The sequence below is a fragment of the Amborella trichopoda genome, chromosome 13 (genome assembly GCF_054954075.1).
Source record: "Amborella trichopoda isolate Santa Cruz 75 chromosome 13, AtrichopodaSantaCruz75HAP2 v2.0, whole genome shotgun sequence".
NCBI lineage: Eukaryota > Viridiplantae > Streptophyta > Magnoliopsida > Amborellales > Amborellaceae > Amborella > Amborella trichopoda.
Window position 1 is genome coordinate 34,808,044 of NC_142348.1, and position 20,133 is coordinate 34,828,176.

Consider the following 20,133-nt stretch of genomic DNA (forward strand, 5'->3'; position numbering starts at 1 on the left):
GATTTTCCTATAGCCGAAGTTGCTAGAACCGGTTTTGAAATATATCTAGTCAACTTTGGGTAGGACACAAGCGAAATGGGCGTTTGCACCCTACAGTTGGAGCATCCATCTGAATTTGGTTTGTCCGGGGCCCCTTGAGTTGTGCTGTTTTCAAACCTTGGCCACCCCATATTTGGTGTCAGTTGGCTTTAGGGATGGCTTCAACATCCAAGTTGGGTACACACTAGGGGTTTGCAGGCCTTGGTAAGTACAGAGAGAGGGAACTATTTTGGTTAGGGGGAAACTACACAGGGCGTTAACAAGCTTTGGCTTACTTTGGTGTTTAGGAGCTTCAATGTCACTACATGCATTTACGAGAGAAAATTCGGGGTAATAGAACGGGTAGCATGGATGGATTTGCCAAATTCATCAAGGGTCATGAGCTCATGGCGATATTTAGAGAATTATGCAACACTCTCATTTAGAGAATTGTGCGTAGGTATGTAGAATATTCACATAGAGCATCTGTGAAAGCAAGATGGCTACAAGAACTCAAGAATGAGAGTGTTGATGAAGGTGAGTTTGTATGAGAAGCATAAGAATGAAAGAAAATGAACAAGGCATGCTCATATCGGTTATTGGGCAAGAGAGCTAGTGAAATTAGCTAAGTTCTCTAGGTGTTTCAAAGGGGAATAGCCAAATATGTTCGACAAGGCAAGGATATGACTTTGCATCAAGGAAGAGTTTGTGGATGGTAATGCAAATCACCCCCATTTTGTATTTTATCTTTTGTTGAAGGGTATTTTCATCATAGAAAGTAGGCCTTTATGGAGGCTCATAAAAGACATTTTTGGAGAGAATACAAGTAAAGGAAAATAAAATTATAAAGAAGTTTTGGAAGGTAGAGATTGGGGGTTTCTTGTACAAATTCTAACCCCATTGTGGTCTCGTAATGGGCCGGTTTTTTTATCGGCATTTCTTCGCGGCGACGGTCTTAGTCGATAGTGATAAAGATGGGTGTCGATTGATGGTGGGATTGTGGTAGAAAATTCCTATTTGAGCTTTTTTTGCTATGCATGAGGTGATATCTACAAAACCCCAACCTTGTAAACTTCTTCTTTTGATAGTAAATGCACCGTTGCCTTCTTATCCGTGGATGTTGTTGTGATCGATGGTGGTGAACGTACAACATGGGTTTATCAAACTAATAAAACATCAAAGCAATGTCATAGAATGGAGATACAACAACATGCAACTCACAGAGCACAAAGATTTAATGTGGTTCAGCCACAAAACATGAACTATATCCATGAGAGAATAATGCGAGGCTTTACTTACTAATTTGATGGAGATCATATGAGAGATTGAGTTCCAAAGCTTTAATTTACAATAGCTTTAACTTTATCAAAACAAGGCCGAAAACAAGGTCCAAACTAAACGAATGTGGACTTTCTCTCTCTGGAACTGGGCCAACAACCAAGCTTCAAGAACCCAACAAAGCTCCCTCTTCTAGCATTTTCTCTCACTAAAAATAGGGCAAGAAAAATAGGGCTGGAAAACCCCACCGCGAGTTCGCTTCTTTTCTTGCTTTTGCACTTTCTTTTTCTCTTTCTAAATAAAAGGGTTTTAATCCTTTTAAAGAGTAAAGTCCATACAACATCACAACCATTGAATTGAATGCAATCCAATAGTCTAAAATAAGAGGAAAAGTCAAAACATAAAGAAGCACATATGTGATTTGGATTCGCATATACATAACAATCTCCCACTTGAAGACAAATTACCAAGCCTTTAAAACAACCACCAATGCACCGTTCTCTATCATCTCAAGGTTATGTCTCCTCCAACCCCAAAAGTCTCCTGCACATTTTGTTTTTCTTGGTTGAGACAACCTTTATCAATATGTCAGCAAGGTTCTTCTCACTATGGATCTTGTCCACCTACAGATCTCAACACTTGAGGGCAAACCAAATAAAATGGTATCTGACTTCTATATGCTTTGTCTTGGAGTGATAATCTACCTTCTTAGCTAGATGAATAGAACTTTGGTTATCACAATGCATAATATATCTATCTTCTTTCACCCCAAACTGGTCAACTAACCTCCTCAACCAAATCATTTCTTTTATTGCTTCTGTCAATACCACATACTTAGATTTGGTTGAGGACAAGGTAACAATATCTTGCAACCTTGACATTTGTAGAGACCTCCCTCAAAATTATGGCTAAGAGAACTCCTAAAAACCTCAATTCTAAGCTTGAAGGACCAGAAAAATCCTAATAGACCATCGGCAACCTAGACCCAATATAATTGTCTTAAAACTGTCCAAAACCTATCCCAATTTGAAGTAGTCCCTGAGATATTTTCAACGGTCTCAGAATCACTCAAATCGGACCTACTGTTAAAATATATATGAAAAATGATAATTTGGTCCCTGTGAGACCAAATGCCAGGACTTGGGGCCGACCGTGACTGTTATATGTCGGTTTTGACATACTTGTATCCCCGGAGCGAATAAAGAGAGAGCTGGTAGTAACCTAATCCTGCCAGTGCCCAAGACACCGCCAGACCACGGAAACATTACAGTAATAAGCCTAAAATTGGGCGACCTATGAAGAAGTGTCTGAATGGCCTAAAATTTTATGAGGGGGTAGTTTTGTATACCCTAACAACACCCGTAAAGTTTCGTCGCGTTCTGATAAGTTTTGATATGATCAGGACGAAACTCAATTTGTAAATCCAGTTCTTATCATACTGAAAAATGGACTTTATAACTATAACCCTATTTTCTGGTTCTCAAAACAGTATCAAACTATGTCCATTAGATCCAGAACATCAAAATACCCCCATGAACCAAATTTCGGCTCAATCGAACTCTCTGGGACCATTCTGGGCCTAACTTACCGTAAAGGCTGTGTTTTACACGATTGTGGTGCAGCTGTGGTGAACCAGTTTCAATTTATGGAGACTGTGTTTTCTCATTTCGAGATGATTTTGAAATGCTCACAACTTACTTATTTTTGGTCTAATTAAGCTCAAATTTGGACATGACCTAGATTTCGACGATACGCTCATTTTAACATATGACACGCGCCATGGCGTAGCTAGAAATGAGAGAATTTATAGAGAAAAGATGGGCTCGAAACATGAAAATTCGGATTTTTTAAAAAGAAGAAAATCCAATTCTTTGAGAGGCCATAGCTCAAGATCCAGATGTCAGATCGTCGCAAGTATGGATTCGTTGCAACTGTGCTTCGAAGAGCTACAGTTTGATATAATTTTTATATACGATCGAAGGCCAGATGATACAGAATTTTGAGGTCAAAGATGACATACTTTCCGGTCGCCAGAGTCCTATTTTTGGCAACTTTCCAAAATTGTAACGTGCTCAAATGGAAACCAAAATGGACGAAATTTATCACAAAATGATTGTGATATTATCCTCTTCAATTTGTTATCAAAATGAAGGTTTGGAACATCATATATTGTGCCGGACTGGTGGTCGAAGACTCACAAGTTTATGGAACTTGGCTAGATTTTGGGTTTTTCCTTAAAAATCCGTTTTAAGACGATCAAAGGGTATCAAAATGTGTGCAATAGTTCAAGCATCGATTCACAACAATTGATCGCCCGAATTACCATTGTAAGCGTCTGAAAAGGCTCCTGAGGCCTAGCAATGGTAAGAAGCCCATCATGGAGGGAAGGTTTTGTCATTTGTTAAAAGCGCTTGGGGATATTTTGTTCATTTGGTCAAAAAACAGGATTAATATTTTAATTCATTAAATAGATATTTTTTGACTATTCTGGTAGTTTTTTAACAATCCACCCTTGTTTTATGCTTGCTCTATATAAAGAACTTAAGTAATATGTAATACTCTCTCTTGAAAGTGTTGGAAGTCAAAGAGAAAGGCTTGGGAATTCTAAGGCTTGGGCTTGTTCTTTTTGGTTTGCTTTCAAGTTCAATATTCAAGAAGGGAGGAGAGAGAAACATTCCCTAGAGAGAGAAAATACCCTTAGGAACCTTTCACTCTGTAGAACCTCAAAGTCCCAACTCCCTTAGGATCCCCAACTCCCAATCCTATACTCCTTAGGACTTCTAGCTTCCATATACCTTAGCTTCCAATCCTATACCATACTCCTTACATCCTATACCCTAGCTTATACTATACCTCATAGTGCACTATACACCTTAGCTAGTCTATACCCTATCTTATCCCATACACATTAGTTCTTATACACCATACCTTAACCCAATCTACCTAAGCTAGGTACCTAGACCCCTAGAGCTTAACCTTGACCCAAGACCTAGATCTCTCTCTCTCTCTTATATACAAAGGGGCCGATGAAGGTGCACCTAGGCTCAAGCTCATTCTAGGTCCACTCTCTCTCCTCTGTCCCTCTCTCTCTTCTTCTCTCTCTCTTTCTTCCTCCGTTCGGACCCAGGGCGGGCCCGAGCCTCACCCTCTTCTTCTCCTCTCTCTATCTCTCTCTCCCCCGTCTAAGCCTGAACCTGCACCTGGGACAGGCCCTGCTCCTCCTTCTCTCTCTTACTCTCTCTTTCCCTCTTGTTAAGTGACAGACCCACACCTTAGGCGGGTTCGCCTCACTCTCTCTAGCTTACCCCTCTCTCTCTCTTGTTCTCTTTCCCTCTTGTCAGGTGACAGACCCTTACCTTAGGTGGGTTCGCCTCACTCTCTCTAGCTTACCTCTCTCTCTCTTGTTCTCTTTCCCATCCTCCCCTCTCTCGCTCTCGTACCTTCTCTTCTCCCATCTGCCCATCTCCCACATCTTCTCCATCTACCCCTCTCTCTCACCTTCTCCATCTGCTCCTCTCCGTCATCTTCTCCATCCACCCTTCGCCCTCATTTTCTCCCATTCGCCCCTCTCTCTCATCTTCTCCATCAGCCTCTCTCTCTCACCTTCTCCATCCTCCCCCTCTCCCTCATCTTGTCCATCCACCCTTGTCTCTCATCTTCTTCATCCACCCCTCTTTCTCACCATCTCCATCCGCCCCTCTCCCTCATCTTCTCCATCCACTCCTCTCCCTCACCTTCTCCATCCGCCTCTCTCTTTTACCTTCGCTATCCGCCCCTCTCATCTCTCTTCTCCATCCACCCTCTCTCATCCCTCTTCTCCATATGCCTCTCTCATCTCTCGTCTCCATCCGCCCCTCTCTCTCATATTCTCCCATCAGTTGCACTCTATCATATTCACCCATCCGCCCCTTTCTTTCATGCTCTCTCATCTTCTCCACCCTCTCTTATCCCATTGAGCTCAGACCCGCACCTAAGGCGGGACCATCCTCCCTTAGTCCTCTTTTAACCCATTTCCACCCCATTTTAAAATACTTATCCATCTCTTTCTAATTCATACACTCACTTCTTTCATTTTTAGTTTTCTTTATCATTTCATTATTCTCTCTTCTACTCGTTGCTACTCTTACTCCTAGACACTCAATTCGGGGTCTTTTTGAGATAGTGCTCTAGGGTTCTAACTCTCAGATTACTACTTTAACCATTAGTTCGTACGGTGTAGTCGGCTCAAAGAGATATTGATTCTCTTACACTCGGTTACTCGGGTTGGGGTCATCTTGAATCAGCTTTTTTTAGAGTTCTAACCTTTGCACTACTCTAATCACTGAGTTACATAGTGTTCGGGTTGAGGGAGGCTTTCATCTCTCTCTTGCTCTCTCTTTTACTTTCTTCTATCCCTTGATCACTTTTTAAAGGGATCTTTGGGTTAGTGACATAGTTTTAGGCTCAGTCCTATACCTCCACTTTCCAAATCCTTTGGGTACCAAGGCTTCGAGCCTGATTCTTTTTTTCGTCTCTGATAATACCTCTTAGGAGAGGTTATGTCGGGAGGCTGCCAACTTTTCTTTGGATCATCCCTTTACTTCTCATACTTTATCTTCTTCATCTTCTTCTTCTCACTTCTAAACCAAGATCTCATTAATTCATTCTTATTCTCTTCTTTCTTCCCTCTCTTTCTTATTTTGTTAACCACTGTACCCTCAAAACTAGAGCCACTGCCCATAAAAATCCCATCAAAGAGGAGTATACTATATTTGGATTTCATTAGCAGTTTTTTAGTGACAATTAAGGTGAAGTATTGAGTTTAGAGAGAGAACCGAATTCAAACCATGCTGCTGGACAGTCGTAGGGCTTTCGTTCATTGATCTAATAGGGTAATAGCTTGGGCTTATCCGACGAACTCAAACAGCGGTGAGGTAGGTGCTTGAGTCCATCTTAATCGTTTTAAAATCCTCTCATAGTTAGACATACCTATCCGCACGTGACATATGAGTCGCACACGTGCTCGTGATGTCAAGCAATTGTTCGAGAGGGTGTCAATGGATCTTTGATCTATGAGGGAGCTCGAGTGAGGTAGATCCAGGCCTGACCAACTGGCGACTCCATTAGGGATACACCACCCTATAGTTGGTTCGGTCCGCTCTCAAACTAATAACTCATCTTACTCTTTCTTAAAATTTGCTATGGAGTTCAATTACTCCTCTCTCATCCGAATTGGGGATTTTATCATCCCTATATTCGTGAATGTACCTATGAGAAGTAAGATTCTTCAATCTATCACTCCCATTTATGTTTTAAGTGACCTTTCTGACCTTCACACCCTGGCTCAAGCCCAAGACAACTTGGGAAAGGGTACTCAAACCCCTTGCTCCCTCTCTACTAACATCAATGCCAAGTCTATTGGTGTCAATTGCATGAGCGGTTCTTAAACCGCCACCCTTCATACCCACATTGCTACTGGTGGACTCTCCACCACTCTTAAGCTCAAGAGTGGTTCTAAGATCATTCCCTCTTCTCTCGAGAGTGGTTTTACGACCATTGCTTCAGTGGGTAATCTTAGGGTCTCCCCATTTCTACTCCACATGAGCACGACTCATACTAGTATGATGCCCCATACACATCATGCTGGTGGAGCCCTCACCAAACCATCGAATTCGAATGGCTACAAAGCCATCCGACACACACTTACACATGTCACAACAAATGGCTAAGCCATTACCGTGATGAATCGGGGCAAGCAAAAGCTTACCCCTGTCACCTCACTTGCTTCGGGTCTCTTGGGGCCTGGACCCACTAAAAGTGGTTATCAAGCCACTCATGCGTTGCATAATATTCATCCAGCTCAGGGCACTCCAAATATTGCACCCCAATGAGCACACGACCCACGACTCAGTAAAAGATCACGAACAACTATGCACATGCATGTAAACCGAAGTGGTATTAAGACCACTATGACAGCAAAGGTTGGCATTCTAAATGCCGGACCTTTTACTTCACTAAGGGTTGGCTCCCAAGTCATCCCCAACACTTCTATGGATCGTGCACACACATGTAGGTCCAATCCTATCGTTGGCTTCAAGGCGAAAGGCCAGCAATACACGCTTCCTTCTACCCCGAAACCCATGAGAACATGGTACTCAAAGAAATTCCCTTCGAGTACACTCTTGTCCGCTCCTTCTGCTTCGTATGCACGAGCCAGCCCTCGAGGTTAGACTTAGGGCAAGATTATGCCTCCGAAGCCAATGGAGGAACCCCTCCCTTCTTCAAACAAAACTAAGCTTCCAAGGTTGACCCTGAGCTCTCTACTCCCGGGGCACCATGCCTTACTTGAATTGATTGGCTTCACTCTAGTCTCCTTGAGACAAGCCAATCAAGCAGGATGCCACACCCAATTCCAGTTCTGGGAACATATTTACTGGAGTTTGCGAATCATGCAGCAAAAAGGCATGAAAGTACCACTCATAAAGAAGAAGTCAGAGTCTTCAACTTCAAAATACTTATTAAAGAAGAACCCGTTTTACCCATTGCGGACTGCAATGGAACCTAAAATGAGCGGCATTGTTCAATGCTCAGTTGTTGAGGTGCAAGAAGACCAGTAATTACCTAGTCTTCAAGGTAATCTCAAATCCAATCAAGGCAGTTTAAACCCATGTTGCCTGGATTGCCAGGTCGGGGCACAAAGTGAACTAGGACTACACTCACCTTTGAGTCACTCAGCCCTGAGGAATGAGCTGATGTGATGGTAGTTAGTCAAGATGGTGATGGTCTTGAAGACCCATTGGCGCTTTAATGAAACCCTGATCTAAATCCGAACCCAACCCCAATTTTTATTAATAGTAAATTTTAATTTTATATATAACTTTTTTTTGAATAGTATGTATTTAATCCATATTCGATGTATACTATTTGGATATGAATCTAGATTCAGATATATAGGTTCCAAATAATAGGATCCAGTGTGAACCTGGATCCGACCTGGATCTAATATATACCATTCGGATCCGGATCCAGGCCCGATCCGACCCATTCTCACCGTATAAGGGATAGAGGTACATGTGAAGGTGAGAGATTGATACAGATATAGAAAGTATGTGACATGGAATTGCGATAGAGAGGAAGAGAGAGAATCAAGGGGATAGATACTAGATAGCTTTCCATCTTTAAAGGGAGAGAGAAACAATCCCAATCTCTAAGGGTGTGTATGATAAGTGGAAGTTTCTGGAAGTGGGAGTTAAATGTCCCACTTCCATGTTTGATATTACTGTGTGGAAGCTGTAAAGTGGAAGGGTGACCTTCCATGCAGCTTTTTTTTAGTATTAAAATCGGTTCATTTTTGGAAGACATCTCTTCCATAAAAAATGGTGGAAGAGCAGTCTTCCATAATTTATGGGTGAGCACTCAAAAAAACTCCATGTGTCAAATACACCCTTAAAGAGAGGAAGTGGAGAGGATATTGGAATTTTTTATGGAAGAGCGGTCTTCCATAATTTGTGGGCGAGCACTCCAAAAAAAACTCCATGCGTCAAAACACGAGGAAGTGGAGAGGATATTGGAAGAGAGAGAGTATGCAAGAGGAGAGAAATGAAAAGAAAATCAAGGAAATAGACTTAAAAGAGAGAGAGGTAGAAAATTGAGATTATTGAAGATTCGTATAGGTGAATATCTAGGGATTCCTCCTAATTTTAGATAAAGATGAATCTTGCTTTTATCTTGTGCATCATTAAATATAGTGAGTTACTCTAAAAGAATACAAGTGTAGAGACAAAAGATTACCCAGGCAAACAGTAAATTTTAAGGTTCTAATTGTCTACAAAGAAATAAAATAATTTTATTTTTTATAATATACGAAACTTATAGACTAAGTAGCTTTGGCTTTGTGTATTATAAAGCATGAATGGAGATAAGAGAATCTAAAAATTAAGAGATAGCGTCTCCCATCACCCATATATTTACATAATTTAACTATGGGAAAAGTTTATATAATGTTGCAACTTTAAAATGTAGAACTAAGCATGCACCTCAAAAATCCATTGGAAAAAGGTTGTTTTAATATTGAAAAACCTTCTAATTGATCATCTCGACATCGAGATGAATAACTATGACTCAAAAAAGGATTTTGAGTCCTAGAAATGGTGCATCTTACAACACATTATCTAGACAATCCAATTTCAAGGTTTTCATATATTTATAGATCTACTTGATTTTAATCATTTTGGAGTTTAAAATTTTATAATTAGATATGAAAATAGATTTTGAGATAATCTTAAAAATATTTTACATCAAAATTATATGCTATGATAAAATTTGAAGGTCCACCATAAATGGACTGTTTAAGGTTGCAACTTTATGGAAACCACACCCTTTAACTATTGCCTTTAACATCTTCAGTTGATATTTGCTACTTATTTTATTTTTTCATATTATTTGAATATAGTATTCCTATCATTTTTGTATTAGTCTTTTATTTTTCTTTTTCTTTTTGTATTAATTTTTTTTTATTCTCTATGTTCATATTTTTTTAATGATATTAATTTGTACAATTATATCTATGAAGCTCAAGGAACATATTCAACTTTTGAGATAAGTTATATTTTTCATTAAATTTTAAAGGATGTGGTTTGCATAGAGCCGAGGCTCTAAACAATCAAAACTTCAAATAGTATCGAGAAATGTGATTTCAATACCAGAAATCTATGTGACAACCTTAAAATATATTTTCATCATTAATTATAAAATTTAAAGCTTCAAAAATAGTGTAGATCGAGCAGATCTACGAAAACTTAAAAATCTTGAAAATTGACGGTCTAGAAATGCGATGCACTATTTCCAAAACTTGAGGTCCATTTTTTTCTCATGTCTATGCATATTGATGTTGAGATGATCAATTTAAGGGTATTTGGGCATCAAAACAACCTTTTCTGGTGAAATTTTTGAGGTGGGCTTTTATTTGATCGTCTAAAGTCTCGGCTCTGTATAAACTTTTTGCAATTTTAAAATGGTACTACTTTATGTGCATAGAACAAGATTTGGAGTGAGATTGTAAGTTGTATTTTTCGTTAAAATTTAAAATGATACTACTTCATATGCATAGTAAAACAAGATTTAGTGCGAGATTGTACCAGAAAAACCTTGCTACTTGAAGGTACGTAAAGGCATGTAGTTAATTTGAATTTGACAATGACCTCACTATACAAATTTTTGGTTCACAATCTTATTGTGAGAATATTTTCATTAGAGTGCCTGATTTGACAGCTCATAATTTGGTAATAAATTTCATGTTCAAATAAATTTATTTATCTTTACTTTTTATTCAAATTTTTCATGAAAATTTTGTAAGCTTTTTTTTTACATTTATTTTTGGTTATTTCATGAATACTAACAAATAATTAAAGATACTAAATTATTTTCTAATTGTTAAATTCTAATTTTTCAATTGAACATTTTTAATCTCTGAAATAAGTTTTTATTTCTCTATTTTTTATTACCACTTAAATACATATTAAAAAATATGTTGTTAAATAAATATTAAAAATTATGTTATAAAATAAAAACATAGGAAATACAAAAAAATAGGATATCAATTTAATTATTTTTTTCAATTATTTTGAAAACTAAAAATTATAAATGCATACTTTTATGCATAAAAAATAGTTTATGGCTAAGTTTCCTTCTTCTTCTTTTTTTAATTTCTATTCTACTTTTACTTTTTCATATTTTTATCATATATAACAAATAATAATTAAGAAAATTATTTTTTGTACTTTTACTATCAAACATGGAACTATTACCTGATAAATCTCTTTGGTCATTGAATATTGGTCACTCATCTATCAAATATGTAGGAATGTGGTCCCGCCCGCATGAAACAATTATCCTTATAGGAAATTTTGATTTAAATAATCTAAACACATAATTATTACTAATATGTTGTTTCTTTAATTTTAAATTTTATTTCTTATTTTTAAGAAGTTTTATATTTTTTTAGTAATTATTTGCTGGCCATCTAGTTCTCGCCTCAAATCATGGCACCAACGAGACCAAGTTACTTGGCTGATCTATGTGGCCTTGGCTGAGTCCAGAAACATTGGTTTATAGAATTTGTGAAACATTGGGTTGAAATAGGAATATTTAATGGCTGATTTATTTATTATTTAATATGGAAAATAGGAAATTTTCATATAAAACCCTTATATCTATATTTAGAAAAAAATATTGTCTATTTTGCATTTATATCAAATTAGTAGATTTCCATGTGTTGCACATAGAATTGTTAGAAGATATTGAACAATGAAAACATATTCAAAGAAAATCAAAATTAATAAAATAGTTTGAAACAACTTATATATCCTAAACAATTATATCTAGTTTTAAAATGCTTAAAAGAGAAAACAAAAATAAACATGAATACTCAAAATATCAAAATATATATAGCTTAAAATCTTAAAAATTAGTTAAGCTCTTTTTGAAGCACAAAACTTTTAGTGAAATTTGTCAGCACGTGTTAATAATTATTCACCATATAATTTTTGGGAAAGGTTTCTATCCTTTCACTACAGCATAGAAGTTCTATCCTCCCCCTACCATCCAGTCGTCCAATTTTGATCAAGAGAGCCACTCACCATTTGATCTTAGATCTGACGTCTCAAAGTATTATATTTTTTATTTTTTATTTTTTTTATACATATTATATAAATATGAAATTTGGTACGTGCTATCTTCTCATTGGGGCGCACTTATAAAAAATATTAAAAATAATTTTTGATAAAATATAATGACCAAAATACCTTTTGAAACTTTCATGGGTATTTTGGTTATTTTATTTTATTGAAAATATATTTTTTTCATATTTTTTGCTAGTGCGAGTTTAATAGAGGAATGGACATCCAAAATTTGGTGTCATAATAGTTTATAGAAAAAAAATTAAAGACAAAAAGGTGTAGAGACGTGATATTGTTATTGGGACAGTCTTAACCCTCCATTTGGAGGGTTGGATAAAGGGGAGTATATAAGTTTTATGTTGTAGGGGAAGCATAGAAAGCTTGCCCATAATTCCTTACTTCCTATTTTAGTCAAGAAGTAGGCTATGAATTTTATGCATTTAATAATCGAATTTCTAAAAATAATAGTTACTTATAAGCTAATTCTAAATAATAAAAAGTTAATGAAATGATGACATTAATTTTCCTAGAAAAATTTAAGATCTATTAAAAATAGCAATTAGTCATATTTAATTGAAAGAAATCTCAAAATTTAAGATTTAATAACAAAAAAGATATTATACTGGGTTCATATCTTGTCGTAAATAAAAATATTTTTTGTTGTAAATACAACATATTTTATTTAATGAATCACTAAATCCTAAAATATATCTTTACATTAGATTTTCAAATATCTGAATTTAAATATGTGGAAAATTGTAGTTGGTAATTACGATATCAATGAAACTAGCAATTAAGTAATGAATGATATATGATATTATTTTATTTATGTAGTAAACACAAACTAACTTACTCTGTAATGTTGTAAAGCTGTAGTAGTTTTTTTTGTTTAAAACTGCTAAAAATAGATATGGCTAACTTCCAAGAGCGTAATAACTTTTTTAAGAGTTGAAAGTTTTTTAAGTGGAAAACTAATAAGAAAGAGATTCCAAATTACTTATTTATACAGTAAAATAAGCATAATTTTTGTAAAGCACTAAATTATTCATGATAAGAAATTTAAAATTTGAGCATACTCTATTTTTCGAGAATAGAAAATTTGTTAGCGATAGTAATTTTGACAAATTAAACCAAAGAGAGAGATAGAGAGAAATAATTTAAGATGAATGAATTAAACATAAAAATACTACAAAAAGCTCTTTATTATATATTCTTTTGACAAATATTTGAAAGTTTTATTAATGACTAAATAAAAGAGATTACATCAGAAGAAATCAAAAGAGAAGGCAACGAAGCACTCCCGTGGCCAAAGAATTGGCAATAGAGTTTGCTCTCCGATACACATGATTGAAAGAAACAGAAATTGGTTCAATCAGATCCATAAATTTGCAACCACAATGACCGAAGCTCCCACACCAAAGCTCCCACGGAACCTTCTGTTCCTTATTGCACCACTGAATCATATTCAAAGAATCTCCTTCAATCCACACATTAGCTCTTATATAATCATAATTTTCACCCCACACAAAAAATTTCCTTATTATATAACAAAGTTATTCAATTACCTTTGATTTCAAATTGGGGAATGGCTAGAAATATGGAAATCTTGTTAGATAAAAGGATCAAAACAATTAATGATAATATATATATATATATATATATATATATATATATATATATATATATATATATATATATATATATATATATATATATATATATATATATATATTATTTTTTATTTTTTTATTTTTTTATTTTATTTTCTTGAGAAGAATATCCAAAACATACCAAGCAATGTACAATAAAATTGAAGATAAAATATAAATAAACAAATGAATAATAAAAATTTGAATGGTAAAAACATAACTCTATATTAAGAAAATATACATAAATTATACTAAAGTCAATATCCAAGATATTTGCACTCTGAATCTTTTGTCCATTTATTTCATTACCTATAAAGGGAGAAAACATTTATATTTTGAGCAACACCCATTATCCAACAAAGAAGATAAAGCTATTGCTCATAGAGAGAAAACGCCTTAGCGATAAATATAAAAAAGAATATAAGAATGATGAACCAAATAACTGAATAATAAACAGTTTAAGCAACTTTGAGTAACCCACAATTAAGACATATAAAGAAAAATTTATAGAAAGGAGAGTGTTGAATGCCTACCTCTTGAGAACTTCAATCTTAATTTGCAATGAAAGAGTGAGAGACTTCCCGTTCTATCGACCGCCAAAAAGACGAAATTATTTCAAAATAAAAGAGATATATATTTAAAAAATAAATTATTTATAAAGACACCATTTATCTTTTCTATATAAAGGACATCATCATTCTTGTCCTTTAAATTTCAAAATGTGTGATTGTAAGAGTTTCATTGAATAGACACAAAATTTTTAAAAAATAAAATTTCGGACTTTGTCAGTCACCCCAAGCCGTCCGATTTGACATCTAATGATTATGACCTTCATATACTAAAAATAAATTGTCTCTTTGTAGGCAATCCCATAAAAAAATAGATAAACCATTGTAAACTCAAACAAAAGCAAAAATAAATTGCAAAAAAATAGAGCAAAACACATAAAAATAATTTAATTCCAACCAGAAAAAAAATAGATACCTTTTCAAATGGCTCTTTATGATTGTGGAAATGTGGGAAGAGAGAGACAAAAATAGAAGAATATATTCCGTTAAAAAACCATAGAACCCATTTTTAGGAGAGGTCAAATGAGTTATATGTAATTTTAAAAGTGATAATCCCGTTTAATAAAATCCATTAAGAGAAACAAAAAATTTCATAACATCGTTTAACGTGTCTTTAGAGGAAAGAACAATTTATATTACGTATAAAATTTGGGAATCTTTTGAAGCATAGAAAATTTAAATAGAGCTTGAGAACTCCTTGCCCAAAACTGAAAGAAAGACTAATGTAATATTGTAGGGGATATATATAATTTGTTTTTTTTTATCCCTTTTTTTATATATATATTTTTTCTTTAACAAATATCACTTGCAAGTAGTTTTATTATAATAAACTCTTGCTTCAAAGAGAATATAATTACCAAATCTATCATCTTAAAAACCTTGATGTCACTCAACCAATTTTCTTTGAACAAAGAAAATAACCATAATTTTTATGCTACAATATGATTAAATATGGCAAAAATTAAAAAGAGAGTGTCGGATGTTACCTCAACCGGGCTTGTTACACCTCACAGCGAGTCACCACCATCCTATGGCACAGGATCAACGATCAACCTTCAATCTCAACCGGGAAATCAAGTTTAGGTCAAACCTTTCAATTAAACTTTTGAACTCAACAAATATCAAACTTTAGCTATAACCTATAAGAGAGATAATATCTATTTATTTCTTCTACCCAACCATTTAAGATCAACATAACATGACATAAAAGAGATAATACCATCTAGGTGGGGCGTATCCCTTAGATATACTTTAGAGAGAGAGAGAGATAGAAATAGATAGATGATCTAAGTGGGACATGCTCCTTACCAAAATTCTAGAGAGAGAGAGAGAGCTTTTAGGGTTAAGGCATGCCCCCTATTTTTACCTATAAGAGAGTAAAATATGAAGAGAGAGATTTGATGTAAAGATTTATGGGTATGACTTCATCTATTTATATTACAAAAATAAGATTAGGGTTTCTTAGGGTTTTCCATAGCTTACTTTTTCTTGTGAGATTGAATACTTGTGGGGTTAGAGATTTGAGCCCTTCATTCCCTACATAGGCCATCAAGATATGGAAGGTGTCGGACATTTATCCCCTATTTCTTAAACTATTTTCCTATAAATACAAATTAAATAAAATAATTCAGTCATAATATTGTGCTTACCAAAAAATATGCAGAAGCCTCCTCATGCTTTCCAAAAATTCAACCAAAGCGTCATCTAAGGCAAAGGCTTTCTAAAACATCAAAAAGTTTTTTCTTCAAGCCAAAACTTGATTTTACAAAAATGGAATGCTCCTTGGACATGCGTGCTTGGCAAATAATATATTTTTTAAATATAATTTGTTCCTAATTTTTAGAGGATATATTATTCTTAACATGGAGATCATGAATATGAAAAAACAAATAGGAATAATAATTATATTAAGAAAACATTTGGATCGTTAGTTACACTTGTTTTTAGATAGGCCACCTATTTAAATCTATCTTTAAGATGTATGCTTTATACCTTTGGACCACATATTGTAGCAATGCCGCTTATCCCACATGAAATACTTTTTCTAAATAAAATATCCAGATATCTAGAAAAATTCAAATAACAATTCTAAAAACCATCTATCATTAAAATAAACATAATTAAATTTATTCAATGGGAAAATGATCCATATGGTCTAGGAATTAAAGAAATAAACATTAGGGCACTTCACCTTCAACTGTGAACTGTAGTCTACACTTGCTTTCTCAAACTGACCTAGTGTTGCCCATGACCCATAGTCCATGCAGGGGCTCATTAATGGGTCACTAAAGTCTAGCCAATGGACAAGGAGTCGTAATCCTACTTTGTGGATTTCAGATTCTCCCTTAGAAACGTACCAAGATCACCTAAACCTGATGCGATCATAGCTCATATGATGCATAGGGGTATCTCTCGTACATGCCTAAGCTTTACTCTGAAAGGTGATTCGCTTTCCCGAAATGATTATCATATATACATACCGTGTTATGGCACGCGAATGAAGCTTTGGCCCTCGTCTCTGAAGGCCACCATCACACACAAGGGCCACACAGTCTCTTGACTTACTCATCTGGGCATACTCCGACCTCATCGAGGGATGACCTATTAAAACGTTTATCGGATAGTTTTCTATGCCCAGGTAACATAGGTTTTTTCCAATTGACTGACCTAGTTCGTAAAGCTATATTCGGTATCAGCAAATGTTATTTGCTTAATATGGTCTACAAAGGACCACACTCTCACTGAGTTCAGGTTTCATTATATCAAAATATTTATTACAATCATTCATAAGGCCTTTAATAGCTACACTTACCCAACAAAAATCATTAGTTCTAACTTTCTTCATGACTTAGATGGTACATGCATGATCTTATGAGATAGAGATCAAGGTTTATTAGGGAAAAGAAAGAAATCCAATGTGACATCTTTCACCCTAAGGGCGTATTTGTTTTTCTGAAAGCAGTCTTTGAGATTTTGAAAACGTTCCCTGTATGTTTATACTTTTCATGAAAAATTCAGAAACTAATCTTTCAACAAAAGTACTCATTCTTTTGTTAGAAAGTGAGAACTAAGTTCTTAGGGGGGCAATAAGAACTTAATCTTTCCGAACTTTTTTGTTGATCACTATTCACAATGCATAATAAAAATACATAACCTTAGTATTATTAATAAGATATAATATAATATTACTATAACATAATACTATAATTTATAATATTATATTATATTATATTTTTATTTTACTAATATAAGTTATATTATATAGTAGATATTGATTATATATTATATGTAATATATAATATTATTATATATATATTATTATATATTATATATAACATTTATTTACTATATTATATATAACAAATTATATTATATAATATATAACTATCTTATATTATATTATATATAATAAATATATTATTTATAATATAAATATAATATACATAATATATAAATATCTTATATTTTACTATAGGGTGTGGTTTGTATAAAGCCGAGGCTCTAAACAATCAAATTAGAGCCTACCTTCAAATAGTGTCGAGAAATATGGTTTCAATATTGGAAATCTTTGTGAAAGCCTTGAAATATATTTTTATCTCTAATTATAAAATTTAATGCTTCAAAAATAGTGTAGATCAAGCATATCTATGAAAACTTGAAAATCTTGAAAATTGACCTTCCAAAAATGTATTACAAGATACACTATTTTCAAAACTTGAAATTTATTTTTTTCTCATTTCCATGCATCTTGATGTCAAGATGATCAATATGAGGATATTTGGGCATCAAAACAACCTTTTCTAGTGAAATTTTTGAGGTAGTCTCTGATTTGATTGTTTGGATCCTCGGCTCTATATAAACTTTTCCATATACTATGTATTATATATAATATATGATGTATATTTATTACATTAAATAAATATTATAAATAATACAATAAATAATAATATAAATATTATATATTATTACAAATATCTTATATTTATACTATATATTATATATAATATATAAATATCTTATATTATATTATAGGAAATATTATATTATATGTTATATATAATACAAACATAAATTAATAAAATATATAAAATATACTATATTATATATGTTATATATTTATATTTAGGAAAATGCTGAGGTTAGCTCACTAGGTCATATGAACATATGAGCCCAACGGCCAAGATTGAATCTGGGTCGATCTGACGGTCACAACCTCATTTTGTATTTTAATTTTAATTTTTTTTCTAAGAATCCAAATAACTTTAAATTTTAGGTGTATGTTATTCAAAAATAGAAGAATCGAATAAAAATATCAAAAAAATAATTTGTAAGAAATAAATTGATCAAAATAGCCTTAAAATATTTCTAGGGTATTTTGGTCAATTTATGTTTTACGAATTATTTTTTAAATATTTTTTATTAAGTGCACTTTGATAATGGACGCTTAAAATTTCAAGTTATTTGGATTTGTAAAAAAATAAAATAAAATTCAAAGACGAAATGAGGTCGTGACCGATAGATCGGCCCAGATTCAATCTGGGCCATTGGCTCATATGTTGATATGAGCTAGTGGGCTAATCTCAGTATTTTCTTTATATTTATATGGTTAATATGTATATATTATCAAACACAATAACAAAGCTTTCTTTCAGCAGGTTATCAAACACAATACCCAGAACTTATGTAAACCTTCCATAACAAAACATTCAACTTTCCAGAAGATATCTTTTAGAAAAACAAACGTGCCCTAAAGGTAGAAGTTTTCTATGCACATGGAGAGATAAATATAGGAAGTGTGAAGTTTATTATAGAAAAAAGATCAAAGTAATGTGCCATCGTCCTCTACAATAAATACTTTTAAAAGTAAATAAAGAAAGAAGTATAAAAAAACAACAAATTTTAAAAATATAAATATTTTCATACCATCAGAAATAAAGTATAGAGCAACAAATTGGAGAAATATACTATTACAAAAAATTATAATTAACTTATATATCAAAAATAGAAAGTAAAAAAATGAAACTGAATAATATCAAATAATGAAGAAAACTATATACAAAATAATTTGGTGAAAATCGAAAAGATAACCTCTTGACCAACTTCAATGATAATTTACATTAGAAGAAGTAAAAAATCACGAAACAACCAACATCCACCAAATAAGATCAATATCTAGGGAAATATGTATTAGAAAAAGAAAACTAAACATAAATAAATTAATATGTCATATGTAACTTGCAATAAATATAAAAAAGGTAGAAAAATAATACACCTTTTGAAAAAAAGGAAAAAGTTTGTATATGGTTGCAACCTTAAGTGTAAAATTAAAGTGCACCTAAAAAATCTATTGGAAAAGGTTATTTTGACGTTGCCCTCAAATTGATTACCTCGATATCAATATTTAGGGATATAGAAAAAAAGAAAAAAAAGATTTAATTTCAAAAAATAGTACATTTTACAATACATTATCTGGACCCTCTATTTGTAAGGTTTTCATGTATTTATAGATTTACTTGATTTGAAACATCATTGAAATTTAAAATTTTATGATTAGATATAAAAATAGATTCTCAAGCCATCCTAGGAATTTTTGACACCAAAGTTACATCTAATGATAAAATTTTGTAGTGCGTCTTACTTTGATTGTTTAAGGTTGCAACCTTATACAATCCACACCTGGAAAAAAAATATGCTTATAGGTATAAAATAAAATAAAATAACAGAAGAAAAATTTAAGACATTGTAATACCATAGTAAAAAATACAAAAATACAAAAAAATACAAAAAAAAAAGGTAGAAATTAAAATAAAAAATTTCATATAATTCATCAAAAATTAAAAATTCTAAATAAACTAATACAAAAATATTCATACTAATGATATTTTCATCTCTCTATTAGCTAAACTCTAAAGAGATAAAATAACATATTTTGATAATACAAATAGTACATCACTATTTAAATTC